This window comes from Myodes glareolus, chromosome 8 (assembly GCF_982192425.1).
Source record: "Myodes glareolus chromosome 8, mMyoGla1.1, whole genome shotgun sequence".
Classification (NCBI taxonomy): Eukaryota; Metazoa; Chordata; class Mammalia; order Rodentia; family Cricetidae; genus Myodes; species Myodes glareolus.
In genome coordinates, this window is record NC_142033.1 from 104,474,831 (window position 1) to 104,489,536 (window position 14,706).

Below are 14,706 nucleotides of genomic sequence, written 5' to 3' on the forward strand. Positions count from 1 at the left end.
GGAGGAGAAGGAGGCAGACTAGAGATGAGTCTAGGGGAAATAGATCCAGAGTCTGCAACAGCTTACCCTGGGTGCTTCCTTCCTGCTGAGATTTGTTTTTGGAAAAGGCTCCTCCCTTTCTCTAAGGCAGTGTTGTATACTTTTGAGACAGAGTTGCTCTGTAAGAAACTGATCCTTCACTTCATAATAAGAGCCTGGCAAGTCAGAGTAGGGAAAATTAGCATTTTTTGTTGAAAACATAGATTACTTCTCCTCTGTTTAGTGCCTTATATCACCAGGCTGATCATTTAAGGCTTGCAGGACTTGCCTATTAAATAGAACCCTGAAACTTAGAAAGGTCAATAGTGCTTGCTGGAGAACATATAAAGGAAAGCATTGTAACTGGGTTACAGTGAAGCAGTCTAAACTATTTTGAAATGTAAATAATTTTTACTTTCAAAAGTCAGCTCAGTGTGTGAAACTTTGACAAGCTCTTTGTGAGCAATGTTAATATAAGTTGTTCTTTCCAGAGAGAAGTGTTTTTCAGCCTTCAGCAAAATCTATGAAGACCTCCAGTGTTAAACACATCTGTAAGTCAATCTGGGAGACTGCTTCAGTTTCATAGATTAACAATTCTGCAATCCCAGAATCAAATTTTGCATAAATTAAGGCTGATAATTCAGGATTTTTTAAAAAATAACTTAAATGTATCAAGCATCTCACAAATTCATGATGTGGAATATAAAAGACAGATAAAGGTCAGACCTATGTTTGTAATTTAATTTAGTTTAGTTAATTTTTCTGGTCTACTGATTCCACGTATTTGGCATTGTACATTAGATAAAACACCTGTGCTTTAGAAGTTGTATTAGTCAGAGTTTTCTAGTGTAATAGAACTGGTAAAATGGATGTGTACATATGCATATATTTATGTATATTTGTATGTTAATATGTATGTGATTTATTAGAGTGACTTTCATTATAGTCCAGCTAGTCCATTAATGGTTGTGTTCTGATGAAAATTCAAGGATTATGACAGCTGTTTAGCAACAGGGCGAGTGTCTCAGCTGATTTTCAGATTAGGTCAGAATTGTGAAGAAGTAGGCTGTAACTGCAGTGCAGGGATGTGTTTGGTGTGTGAATATATAGGTGAGAATGAAGGCAAATAGGCAAAGAGCAAAGTCTTTTTTTCCACATCCTTTTTATAACCTGCCACAGAAGGATGTGACCCAGCTTTTGGATGGGTTTTCATGCCTCCACTGATCTGGATTTTAGGTGGGTCTTCCACCTCAAATAATCCAATTAACTAAAAATCCCTCACAGGTATCACAGTTGCTTGGGATTTTAGTTAATTCCTGATGTATTTACGTTGACAACAAAGAATAGCACTCACAGAGCTTCATTATCTTTTGATAAAGAAAAATCTTAGTTTATATTTCATTTGATTTCTTCACTGTCGTAAAAGTTGTTTATAATAAAACAAAACTTCAGGGTTGAACAGTCTCTCTTGTCTGGTTCAGGTACTGCCTGAACTCTTCTGGAAGCTGGTGACAGCAGAATGCTCTTCCCCCTGCTCCAAACACTGACAGTAGCTCCTTGTCTGTGAGAAGTAGCACCAAGTGAGGATATCGCTGAGACATATAGGGTACCCTACCCAGGCTGAGACACAACATGACTCCACTCAACCCAAAAGAGTGTTGACCAGAGCATGAAAGACCAAGTCTGAAAGACATATGGAAATGCAAAGTTGCCACATGAGCCAAAAGAATCTGCTAAGGTCACAGCTAGGCGTATCAATGTACAATATAAAGCCAAGATAGTGAGTACTGTGAATTGAGAGGATCCCTAATGTCAGTATTCAGGCATCTGTTCCCGTCTGACCTTGGGGTATAGGTCCACAGCTGTAGTCATTAATCACCATTTGTGAACATTCATTACAGACCCTTTAATAGGGACCTGGCCACCTCCCATCTCCCTTTCTTTCTTTACTCCTGTCCCCTGAGGCTGGTCAACACCCCCTTTTCCCACTCACTTTCCCCCAACCAAAACAAACAAACAAACCAAAGACAACAACAAAACCTCTCCACCTGAGCTCTGTTGCATGGCATTTTTCTCTTGCCCACCACTTTATCTAAATTGCAACATCTGAAGGTGTCATACAGGGAAGCAAACCCTATGAAGAGATTAGAATAAAAACACAGAATAGATTAACTTTGTTAATGTGGATCAGACTTCGGGGAATCTGATGCCAGGAAGTTTATTGTCCATATGTTTAAAATACAGTGCAAGTTGGGCAAAGGTTTTCAGGCAACAGTCAGTCCAACCAGGCCAATTCCAGGTGCACAATAAAACTCATGGCATGACTAAATAGAAACCACTTTACAAAGTACCATGAAGGCGGGTTCTATCATTTCAGAAAGCTAGAATCTAGTGTGGTATCTAATAGCAAAGAAGTCAACAAGCCATAAAGTACATGTGACATCTCCCCTGGGGATGGGTAGTGGTCCGCAGAGGGAACAGTCTGAACTGATATTTCTGGGGAATTTGAGGGAAGACTGTCTTATAGTAAAAGGTACATAATGTCTGTATTCACAAATAAAAAACAAAGGGTCACCAGGTTATTAACAAAATCCACTCTCAGCTTTCTGGATGGAAGGCAATTACTTGATTTTATCTTTCCCATTGAGAGACACTCCTGCTTGATTAAGATTTCTGGATCTCTTAGTGCTTCTCTATGAGTACAAGGACCTCTGTGCCTCCAACAACGACCTAAGGATAGAAAAATATATGAATAATGTTTGTTCCATGATCATTCAATTTTCACAAAAGATGTTTTCATATCTTAAAGATCCCAAGAATATCCTCAGACTTAGTAATTTTCTACATAAACTCTAATAACTCAGCAAAGTCCACAGACTTTACTAGGGGCAGTGACAGTTTTATGACTAAGTGACTCACGACTAATTCCTCCAACAAGGTTGGAATATACTGCGTGGCTCAAGTTTTGTACACTGTGCTACCCTGTAAGTGGGTAGTGCTGTTGACTTATCCCAGGTCTCCAGTTAAACATAGGTACTGTCCACATGTATTACACTCCACATCTGAGCAGTTCAATAAGTTGACTCTAGGCAAGATAATATTTTAATCTTTCAATTTTTAAAAAAATGCCATGTCAAAGGTGGAAAAGAAAGTTTTTTTCATTTTTTTCTTTAAGCTTCAAGGCAAGTTTTCTCTGTCAGTAATGTCCTGGAACTCACTTTGTAGACCAGGTTGTCCTTAAACTCACCGAGATCCACCTGCCTCTGCTATCCTGAGTGTTGGGATTAAAGGTGTGACACCACCACCCAGCTAAGATTTTTAAACCAGTAGTGTGGATATAATTAGATGACCCTGTAAGAAATATAACTAGATGACCCTGTAAGAGAAATTAAACTTGATTTCTATACAATGTTTATATTTCCAAATCTATCCAAATTAAATCTTACTAAGATAAAAATATAGTATTTCCAGATAAAATATGGGGGAGTTTCTTTAGAGTTTGCTGGAAGAAATATATACGTGTATGCACACATATATACATACACATATATAGATATGTGGGTGTGTATATGAACATATACATATATGTGTGTTTGTATATATATTATAAGAAAAATGCCATAGACTTTACAAAAAATTGATATATAACAACAACCATTGAGAAAAAATTTAAACTGATATAAAATGATTGTATTTTGTATATTTTAAACATTATTTGTCTTTAGGGTACATGAAGAAAATTTACAAGTCAATGAATCAAAAGAGGAAAACATATTAATCAAAAACTAAAAATGACAATTATGCCTGCCCAGACATTTTACAAAAGAATACATGACAGTAATTAGATTGGTAGATATCAAAGCAATGCAAATAAAAATTCCAATTTAAGGGATCCCCAATTCAAAACTTATTAGAGGAGTAGAGTAACTGGAATCCCCCATGCAGTGTTAGCTGAGAAAGCAAAGAGAAAACAATGTTTTAGAATTACTATAGCAGTTCTGAATTAATATACACTGACCATATGATCTAATAAATTCATGAATATATAAGAAAAGCATATCGAGTTAAGCAATGTTTTGGGCAACATAAAGTGGGCATATCATGGGCACTATATGGTAGTTTTTTTTTTACCAGGCTTTAGATCTTGGAATACTAAAGATACAAACAGAATAAGAGATTTCTGATGCAGCCTGAGGAATATGCAGCAGGGTAGTGTGAGGAAACAGTTTGAAGTGATGCAAAAATTATAGATCTTTATCAAGACAATAGTTTTTGCTGTATACAATTTTAAAACTTAATAAAAACATGATGAAAAGTTGTACATTTTATTGCATCTGAGCCATATTGCCAAATATGAGGTAGATGTTAATGAGAATAGCCATCTAGTTTTCTTAAATATGTGACAACATTTTTTTGACTACTATCTGAGCCCCCATATTCACTGAATAATGTTGGGTCCAATATGTAGAATAAGGAATAAGAGTGAAAGTTTTCTCACTAAAAATATAAAATATCCCAGAATTCAATTTAGTGTCTTATGATCAAGCTTCCACTATCCTAGGAAAGAAAGAACAACAACAACAACAACAATGAACTTTATAGAAGATTTTGATAGGAAAACACACTGATTGCGGGCTGCAGAGGAGAGTTTTTTTTTCTATTTACTCCTGTTTAGTTATGAGTCCTTGTGCCTGTCAGGTAGGACCAATACTAGAAATTTGGTTTACAACTGTTGGGAATGACTGAACTTTTTAATGTGAAAGAGCTACTCAATGACAGTGACTGTTTTCAGGCTTCTTAACTGATACCTGATATTGCTGGATGCAGACGTCTGGGATGAGAGGAGAGATTTTTCCACATTCGTTATTAGCTCCTTACAAATAGATATGTAAAAAAATAGATTGCAACTGTATATTCATATCTATGGTTTTCAAATAAAGGACAAAATATGACAATTTTATTACAATAAATTGAATGATCAGTTATTCCATAGAGAAAGATGAGGCCAATCATAAGCATATGTTTCTCAACCTAGGTTAAGAATGTACCAAGAAGACACATAGCAGGGTCAGAATTCAATATTAGTAGAAAATATTTTGAGATGCTTACATAAAATCAGTAAACTGTGTTTTTATGTGTTTATCAGTATTCATATATTTGTGCATATATGTGAGAGAAGTAAGGGTGAGGAAAGGAGAAATGGACAGAAAGAGGGAGAAAAGGAAGGAGAGAAACACATAAAACTGAGCTCAATATATAATTCAACATACCCCACATTGTTGCTGCCATCATTGGGGATTCATAGACATTGTGAACACCAGGCTACTCTTCTCTCATTCTAATGGAGTAACATTACTCAAAGTGTGTGGGAATTGAAGTTCTTCAGAAATGTAATGAGATGTATACTCATGTACTGGGGTGATAGCTCACAGTAGCTCATCTGCAATATACAGTTCAATATTTAATCATTTTGAGAAAATGTTTGAAAATTGTTGTTATTAAACATTCAATTACAGAGACCTCTTATAATAGTATTTTCAAAGATAAGAAAAATGTAACACATTTTGTATATTTATTTTTCTGTTGATGGTCATCAAAACTGACTCCTGAATTTAACTGTTGCAGATGGTTTTACTATGAACATGGAAATACAGGTGTCTCTGTTTCACATTGCGTAGAGTTCTCCATAGAGAACTCTGTGGCACATTGCCGTAGAGTGTATATATATGTATATATGTATGTATGTGTATATATGTATATATATATATACACTAGGCAAACTATCATTGTCTTATGGTAGGTCTAGTCTTAATTCTTGCAGGAAGCACCATATTGATATTCCATAGCCATGAAATCAATACTACTGTGCCAGAGGGAACACTTAGTCTTAACTAAAGTCCCCTTTGGTCACTTTACTTTGTGCTTTATCCTTTGCATTAGTTTAAGGGAACTTTCGATGCTCTAATAACAAGACTCAAATAAGTGTAGCCAGGAGTATTGATTTATAGTCTTTGACAATAAATATCTGTCTTATTCATCATTATTCTCACTGAATATCCAAGTTTTAATTCATTGGGTCCTAGTAGTAACTCATATGTAGAAATTATATTTTATAAAAAATATTACTTATCAAACCAGGAAGTAATAAAACAAGAGATTGATAATTAATAAAATAATATATAAATCTCAGAATACTGGAAGCAAGAATAGAGTTGCATGAGGCTATGACTTGTATGAGATCTCAATGTGCCACTGAGAAGATGAAAATAATTGGAAGATGATATTAACAGAACGTTCACCAAGTGATGGAGTCTCAACTGTCTCCTGAGGGATGGCTTAGTTTGTTGCAAGGAGGCCGCTAGTTTGTTCCCAGCCACTCAGCCCTGAAATAATTACACAGAAACTGTATTAATTAAATCACTGCTTGGCCTATTAGCTCTAGCTTCTTATTGGCTAATTCTTACATTATATTACATTGAATTTAACCCATTTCTTTTAATCTGTGTATTGCCATGCGGCTGTGGCTTACCAGCTAAATTTCCCTCTGGCTCCAACAGAGCTACATGGCTTCTCTCTTACTTCTTTCTCCCAGCATTCATTTTACTTTTCCACACCTTGCCAAGTTTTTCCCTGCTATAGGGCCAAAACAGTTTCTTTATTCATTAATGATAACCACAGCATGCAGAGGGAAATCCTACATTAATAATGTTTACATAAACTTTCATGCAATTCCAAGATACGTGGAGGAGATGATGCACAATAAACTCTCTAGTACAGAGACATGAAGCAGAGCTGTGTTTAATAATGCCCATTTCCAATTGACATTACAATGAAAAATCATGAGTCAAGGGGAAACCAAGAGAAAGAAACCATAATTTGTCATTAAGTCAATCAATCAAACTCACCTTCAGAGTACTCTAAAAGGAGCGGTTTTGTTAATTCCAGTGACTGAGAATAAGACAATCACGACACATCAAAGACCAATTTGAAGCAAGTTTTAATTAAGTACTGGTTTGATGAATGGACTCTGGTTAGGTCCATTCCCCAGTTCCCAGGAAATGGCCCTGAGTCACAGTTTTCATTGGCTTAAGAAGGAAAAGCCATAAACCATTGCACTTTCCAGCATTTCCAATCAGGGACAAGCATACATCCTAATGTACAGGGGCAAGTGCACAGCCAGATGTATTTCCTGCCGATGACCTCCCACTCACATGTGAACAAGTGCTGAGAGTCTTGGTCCTAACGAGTCAGATGACCTGAGACAGATGTTTGAAGTTGGCAGAATGAAGAACACTCTGACCCCCTGTTTCAAACAAGTGGCCCCAGATAGCCTGAGCTATTTTTATTTATACAATTTCAACACTTTGCACGAACAGTTTTATACTAACATTTGTCTCCTTAAGTTTCTAATAAAAATTACAAATAACAAATTATCTAATAACAATTTGTCCATTTGTTCCCTTACCTCACTCCCTTTCTGTTCCCCAACTTTCCATGAGTAATCTTTACCCACTTGATTCATAGCTTTACTATTAGAACCATAAGCAATATTGCAAGCAACAAAGGCAGTTTTCTAACTAGACTCACCTACAGTGGAACAGTGTATCTAACTAACAGCATTTGTGGTTACAGTGTCTTGCAAAGTAAAGGAATTTTTTTTCTCTAACAGTTAATGTTTACGTCTAGTCAAATCTAAACTCTCACAATCAACTCTTCAACCAAGGCTGAATCAATTCATTCTCCGTTCTACACTGTTCTGTCTTCTATGGGGATACAACAGGTTTTTCTCTCTCATCTTGTAAACTACCTATCTTAAGTTGCTTTGTTTATTGCTTGTTCTCATGTCCCCTTCCTCTCAGCTTCCTATAGTATTGGCACAGCTATTAGAACTGGGGGCATTGTGGGTTTCTATGATTTTGCTCCATTTCCTGTTCTTAGACTGTTCCCATTAACTCTTGATATCATCTTTTCATTTGCATTATTCTTAGACTCCTGTAGTTAGAATCATCCTCTCCAAGATCATTATGCAAATTTGTAATGTCTCGAAAAATTGTGACTCTTTCAGACTAATAATGAAGTGCATTGGAAAGGCAACATCCTGTACTTGAGAATCTGGAATTTATGGTCACATTTGAAATATCAAAGGAAACTGAATCAGATCCACTGAATACTTTTAACAACATTCCCTGTGGCTCACCGAGAGGAGAGTCATCAGGGGAAAGTTTTCCTAATGAATAGCTATTTCATCTAGCAATATGATTTGTGTAAGGAAAGCAAGGGCAGATTGCAAAATGCTCCTGGGATCATGTTCAGAATTACATAGTGAACTATCCATTGGCCTGGCCAAAAATGGGTTAAATTATCCCAGGTCTTGCCAAAAAAAGAACTTATTCATGCTATCCCTAGGCTTTGTTTCCCAAACAAGACATATGGCTCCCAGCAATCAAGTTCTCCAGTGAAGATGGGTAAAACCAACTTGCTTAGGGGAGTGAGAAACATGTGACTTTTTATCTCCCATAAGCAATAACCTCCAGTATGTCAGGAACTATCTGTCTTTGAGCAAGAAACTGACAAATCAGAACTTTTGTCTCAAGGATCTCTTAGGTATAGTAATTAAAACTTGAAATGTAACTTTTATCCTCAATTTGGGCTTCACATCAGAATGCTGATGAGATGAGAGTTGGTCTTTGTTCCTCTTCTTTGTCTATTTTTGGTTGCTTCCTACACTACAAAGAGTAGTATGTGTTGTTTATGCTTTTGACACCTTGGAAAGCACTGCTTTTCCCCACTGAAGAGATATCAAAATACAATTGGGTACAATGTCACTCCTGTCCTTGGATAAGAAAGTGGACAGAAGAGAAGCAGAGTGATGCTCTTCAAAGCAGAACTTCAGCTTTTCATGTTTGCTTTAAAAACCTATGGAATGTCTTGCAAAATACCGTTACTGAATGTGATGGGCATTAATTAGTCTAAGACAAAAAAGGATTAATTTTCCTTACCTGAGGAAGCAGCATAATATTTATATGTCAACTTCAAAAAAAATTTCATTTATGCGTTGTGTAGGGTGGTACATATCTGTAACTCTATGCTTGGGAGGCAGAGGCAGGTGGATTTCCGTGAAGTCAAGGCAAGTTGTTCTATATGGTAAGTCTCTGGGCAGCCAGGACTACATAGAGAAACATTATGTCCAACATTATAGAGAAACAAACAAAAGCCTTAAAATATGCCTCCATTTATGAAAGTATTGTTTAATATAAAAATAAAGTACATGTTTATAGCTATTATAACAGTCAGTAAACAGATAAATAAATGTTAAGTTTCAAAGCAGGGACAACTGGCTGAGATGCCTATGTAACATATCAATGCCGGGCCTGGCCACCAGGTTTTCCCAGCATCCCTCAGTCCCTATCTGTTATAGGGCATGGCTTGCATATCCCACCCTGAACCCTGAACTCTACAGTCCAAGGGGCTGGGCTACCCTTCTCCCAGAGATTCTTCCTTATATATTCCAGACATTTTGGTTACCCTTTGCTTTTGACCCTTGGGCTACTGATTGCTGCACTGGGTTCCCTACTTTCCTGTTTCCATTGCTGTTGTGATCCAGCTGTCCTCACTCCCCCTGATTGACAGCAGAACTTCCTTGTGGTCTCTAATTAACAAGGATGTTTGTGTTCTTTCTGGCCGGTGGGTCTCCACAGAAGGAGTAGAGTTATAAAAGGTTGCTGGGCAAAATAAAGGTTGCTGTTCTTCCACCTGAAAAGAAGCCTCCATGTCTCAATCCCGGAACCAGTGCCAGTCTTGGCTATCTAGGCTGCGCTGGCTATAGCACATTGCCCCTCTCCATGTAGCCCAGCTCTGGTCATGTCCACTCTGGATTCTCCCTAAAACCCCTGCATCTGGCTATGCTCTCTCTAAATCTAAAATAAAGTTTCTCCCCCACCATGCCTAGTGGAGGTCATATCTTTACCCCTCATCTCTATTTCTTCTTCTAATTCAGTAAAGTGTGCAGAAGCCTTGATCAGCTGCAAATTGCATCATGCTCTTCAAGAACAGAAACTAACACAAGGGTCCAGGAATTCAATCTGCTAAAGAGACGCCTCTTTGCTTTCACCTGGACTGACTCTGACACTTACCTATCCACACAGCTCACCTAAATGTTCTAATTCAGGGGTTCTCGGACAGCTAGTTTCTAACTTTTGACCTAATTTCTTTGTCTTTCCAAAAATCTAAACTCATACAGTATTTGGATGATATTTCACTTCATAACCTGTTCTTAGAAATTAGCCAAACTAACACCTCTGTTCTTTTAAATTTCTTGTCCAGCACCTTCCAAGTTACAACAGTCCACTCCTCAGGCCACCTTGGGACTAACCATTACTCCAACTTTCAATGTCATTTTTTGGATAGAAAAACACCCAATCCAGTCTCTGCAGTCCTCTCTACTAAGGAAGAAATTTTATCTTTTCTTCAAATAGCTGTAGTTTCCCTCTATGTAACAGAAAAGGAGGGATATGTCCTTGGGTCCTAGGACACCAGCTGGGAAACTTCCTTTGTACCAGTGGCATACCTGTCAAAATAATCTAGACCTTACCACCCAGGGATGAACACCAAGCATATGTGCTTGATCAGTTGCTGAGCTCCTCATTTATAAATAAGAAAAACCTAACCTTTGGGTCATCGATCACCATCCCCCCCACACACACACAACCTGTCCCATCTCATAACTTATAAAGGCTTACAGACTCTACCTCCTTCCCCTGGTTCTTCTCTCCAGTAGTACAAAATGCCACACTTACTTTCCAATCTCCCCACCCCTTAATATCTCATATCTTCTTCCTTGGCCCACCAGTGAACACTTCCTGTTGGGGGAAGCTGCTTGTTTATTTCCTGGCCACCTGGACTCCCAAAATAATCACACAGAAACTATATTATTTAAATTACTGGTTGGCCAATCACTTAAGAATATTGTTAGCTTTTATGTCTTTGGTTAATGAATTTATATTAATCTGGTTTTTTTTTGCCATATGGCTGTAGCTTATTGACAAGGTTCCAATGCATCTGTCCCCGGTGGTGGCTATATGGTATCTTGATACTTTGCCTTCTTTCTCCAAGCATTTAGTTTAGCTTGCCCACATAAATCTACTCTGCCCAGTCACAAGTCAAGCCATCTTCTTTATTCATTAACCAATAAAAGCCACAGATAAAAGAAGGACTTCCCATACCAACTCCCCATCTCATTTTTGCATCAAAACCGTAAAAGAGCTTCTGCCCCATCCTTCGAACATACAACAGGGCACATTGCTTCAGGATACCTATACCTGGTACACAGACGGCAGCTCCTTTTAATACAAGGGGACCTATAGAGCAGGATATGTCATAGTGTCAGATACTGGGGTAGTGGAAGCATAGGTACTACTTGCCGCATTACTAACCAACAGGCTTAATTAATAGTTGGCACCTGTGCCTTCCCTAAATGTTTACACAGATGTCAAATATGCTTTTCACATCTTCCTGTCCCATGCTGCTATCTAGAAAGAGCATGGGTTACTTACAACAAAAGGAGGACCCATAACTAACTCAGGTCAAATTATGGCCTTGCTAAAAGCTTCCCATCTTCCCCAAACTATAGGAATTATTAATTTCCAGTCTCCTCAGACTAACAACTCCATGATTTCTAGGGGAAAACAATGGGCTAATAAGGTAGCCAGAGCTGCAGCCCTCCAAGGCCCAGACTCACCTCACCCACCACAAGGAGTCCATACACTACAACCTACATTCCACAACCTACAACCTACAGGGTCACCTTCTGGCCTGGACAAATTCTGTTCTGTTTACACCAGCTCTTACATCCTAATAGTCAGTGTCTCTTTCACTGTGTTAAGGCTCACCTCCAGCCCACTTCTGAGAACATGCATTTTTTAAGAACTATTACTGCCTCTTGTAAAACTTGTGAGATGTCAGACCTTAATTCCAGATATTGTTGCCTCCCTTTTTCTACCCACCAGGTCAGGGACTTCCTCCAAGAGAATGACTAGCAACTTAACTTTACCAAATGCCTACCATCATATGAGTTATGTATTTCTTTGTCCTAGTGGATAGTTCTCAGTGTGGATAGAAATGTTTCCTACCCCTAAACTGAGGGCACAGACTGTCTCTGACTTCCTTTTCCAGGAGATTATCCCGATTTGGATTTCCAGCCTCGCTTCAGTCAGACAATGGTCTTGAATACACCTTTCAAATCTCTCAAACCCTAGTTAAAGCTCTCAATGTCCCTGTGAATTTTAATGTCCCATACATCTGCCAGTCCTCAGAAAAGGTAGAATGAACCAGCTACTCCTTAAAAAACATTCTTGTTAAAATGTCACAGTAACTTCACCTTGACTGGATAAAGTTCTCATTTCTGGCTCTTTTCAGGTTCCAGGCCCACCCTAAATAATCCCTTTCCATTTCATCCTTTGAATTAATATATGGGTGGACAGTTCTAACTCCCAGTCTCTCATCTGAATTCTCACCTCCCCCTGATCACCTAGGTACTTATCTCCTTACTTTATCATCTCCGTTCCTTCCTATGGACTTTACTGACTATCTCTACCCTCAACCACGTACCAACCCTGTCCATTTCTAATCAACATTGGGGATCAGGTCCTTCTCTCTCCTCTAGACCAATGCCCCTTATCTCCTTCTGCTAAATGACAGGGACGCTTCAAATTGATTCTTGCAACTCCAACAGCTGCTAAGTTTGATGACCTTCCTCATTGGATTCACTTATCCCACATTGAACCCTTTGCCCCTTCACCTCAAGATAATTCTTCGTAAATAGAAAATGCAAGGTAGCAGGAGATACCATGGAGGGAACCTTCATATGGCGAAGGATGGAGATAGAGACAAAGACACATATTGGAACACTGGACTTAACTCCCTAGGTCCAAATGAGAAGCAGAGGAAGGGAGATCGTGAGCAACGAAAGCAGAACCAGAGGGAACCTTCATCCGACGATGGATGGAGATAGAGACGGAGACCCCCATTGGAGCACTGGACCGAGCCCCCAAGGTCCAAATGAAGAGCAGAAGGAAGGAGAACATGCAAAAGGAAATCAGGACCGCGAAGGGTGCGTTCACCCACTGACACAAGGGGACTGATCGAATGAGAGCGCACCAAGGCCTGATGGACTGGGACTGAACGAGCATGTGATCAAACCAGATTCTCTGCATGTGGCTGAAATGGGGGCTGACTGAGAAGCCATTGACAATGGCACTGGGTCTTGATCCGTTTGCATGGACTGGCTTTTCGGGATCCTGGTCTGTTTGGATGCTCACCTTCCTGGACCTGGAGGGAGAGGGGAGGAATTTGGATTTCCCACAGGGCAGGAAACCCTGACTGCTCTTGGGAATGGGGAGGGAGGAGGAGAGGGAGTGGGGGGAGCGGGAGCGGGAGGGTATTGGGAGGAGGGGAAGAAGTGGAAATTCTTTAAATAAATAAATAAGGGGAAAAAAGAAAATGCAATAGGACCCTGCTCCCTTCAATTTCAGAGGATACTAATGCCTGCCTCATCCCCATCTTTCCACTCTACTGACTTCATCTCTCTTCTTTCCCTCCCCCATCTTTCTCTCCATAGAGAACAGAGCATGGCTTATGAAGTTCTTTGGAATGAATCCATCAGTGAGTTACATCTTCACACACCTGTTTCTCTCTGATTTACATGACTTCCTTCTGTCTGTAATGCAGTCTTTGCTGTGAGGCTTTGCCTAACCTCTACCTTTGGCTGTTTGCTTTGTAGGGAGTTATAGCTGTAGAATTATTGGTCATATAAGTTATTAATCAATGATTTATCAAAGTTGGCTGGTAAATATTTCATTGTACTCTCTTCTAGTATGGAATGGTTGGAAGACATATCTTAAATATTTTTTAAAGCATTATTAATGTAATTTTATTTTTAGGTATGAGTTTTAAATACAAGATTAGGACTTTGTTTAAAGGGGATTCTTTCTTTTATCTTTCTTCCTTCCCGCCTTGCCTTCCTTCTTCCCTCTCTCCCCCCTCCTTCCCTCTCTCTTTCTTTTCTTCTGCATTTTATATAGATTACATTTCATTTTTTTCTTTTTACTTTTTTTGCTTCTAAATGTCCATCTTGAGAAAACATTCCTTTAGGAAGTGCCATGTGCTCAAACGATTTAAAAAAAATAAACTGTGGGTTACTGTGATACCACCTGAAGATCCAGTAGGAATAGTAAGAATAAAAATCTCCTTGGTGTGGCCTGGTTTAATATTCAAAAGCAGGAGAAGGAAGGAGAAAGGGAGAGAGAGAATACGCTACCAAGTTCAGGTCAGAGATGTTTACTGACTCTCAAATCCTAGCCCAGGGCTGTGTCCATTTCTCCTGATCTCTCATGTTTCTCTTTTCTGTGTTTTCTTTTTTTAAAATTTATTTATTTATTTATTTATATTAATTTATTAATGTTTCCACTTCCGCCCCTCCTCCCAATACCCTCCGACTTCCCCCACTCCCTCTCCTACTCCCTCTCCAGTCTTAAGAGCAGTCAGGGTTATTATCGAAGTTTACATTACTTAGCTTTGAATGTGATTCAGGAGGGGTTATAGATGATGATACATGTATATACGAGCTGTACCTGAACTTCTGAATGGTACTGATGGAGGTGGACCACTGATTACAATGTTAGACTCTCAGAT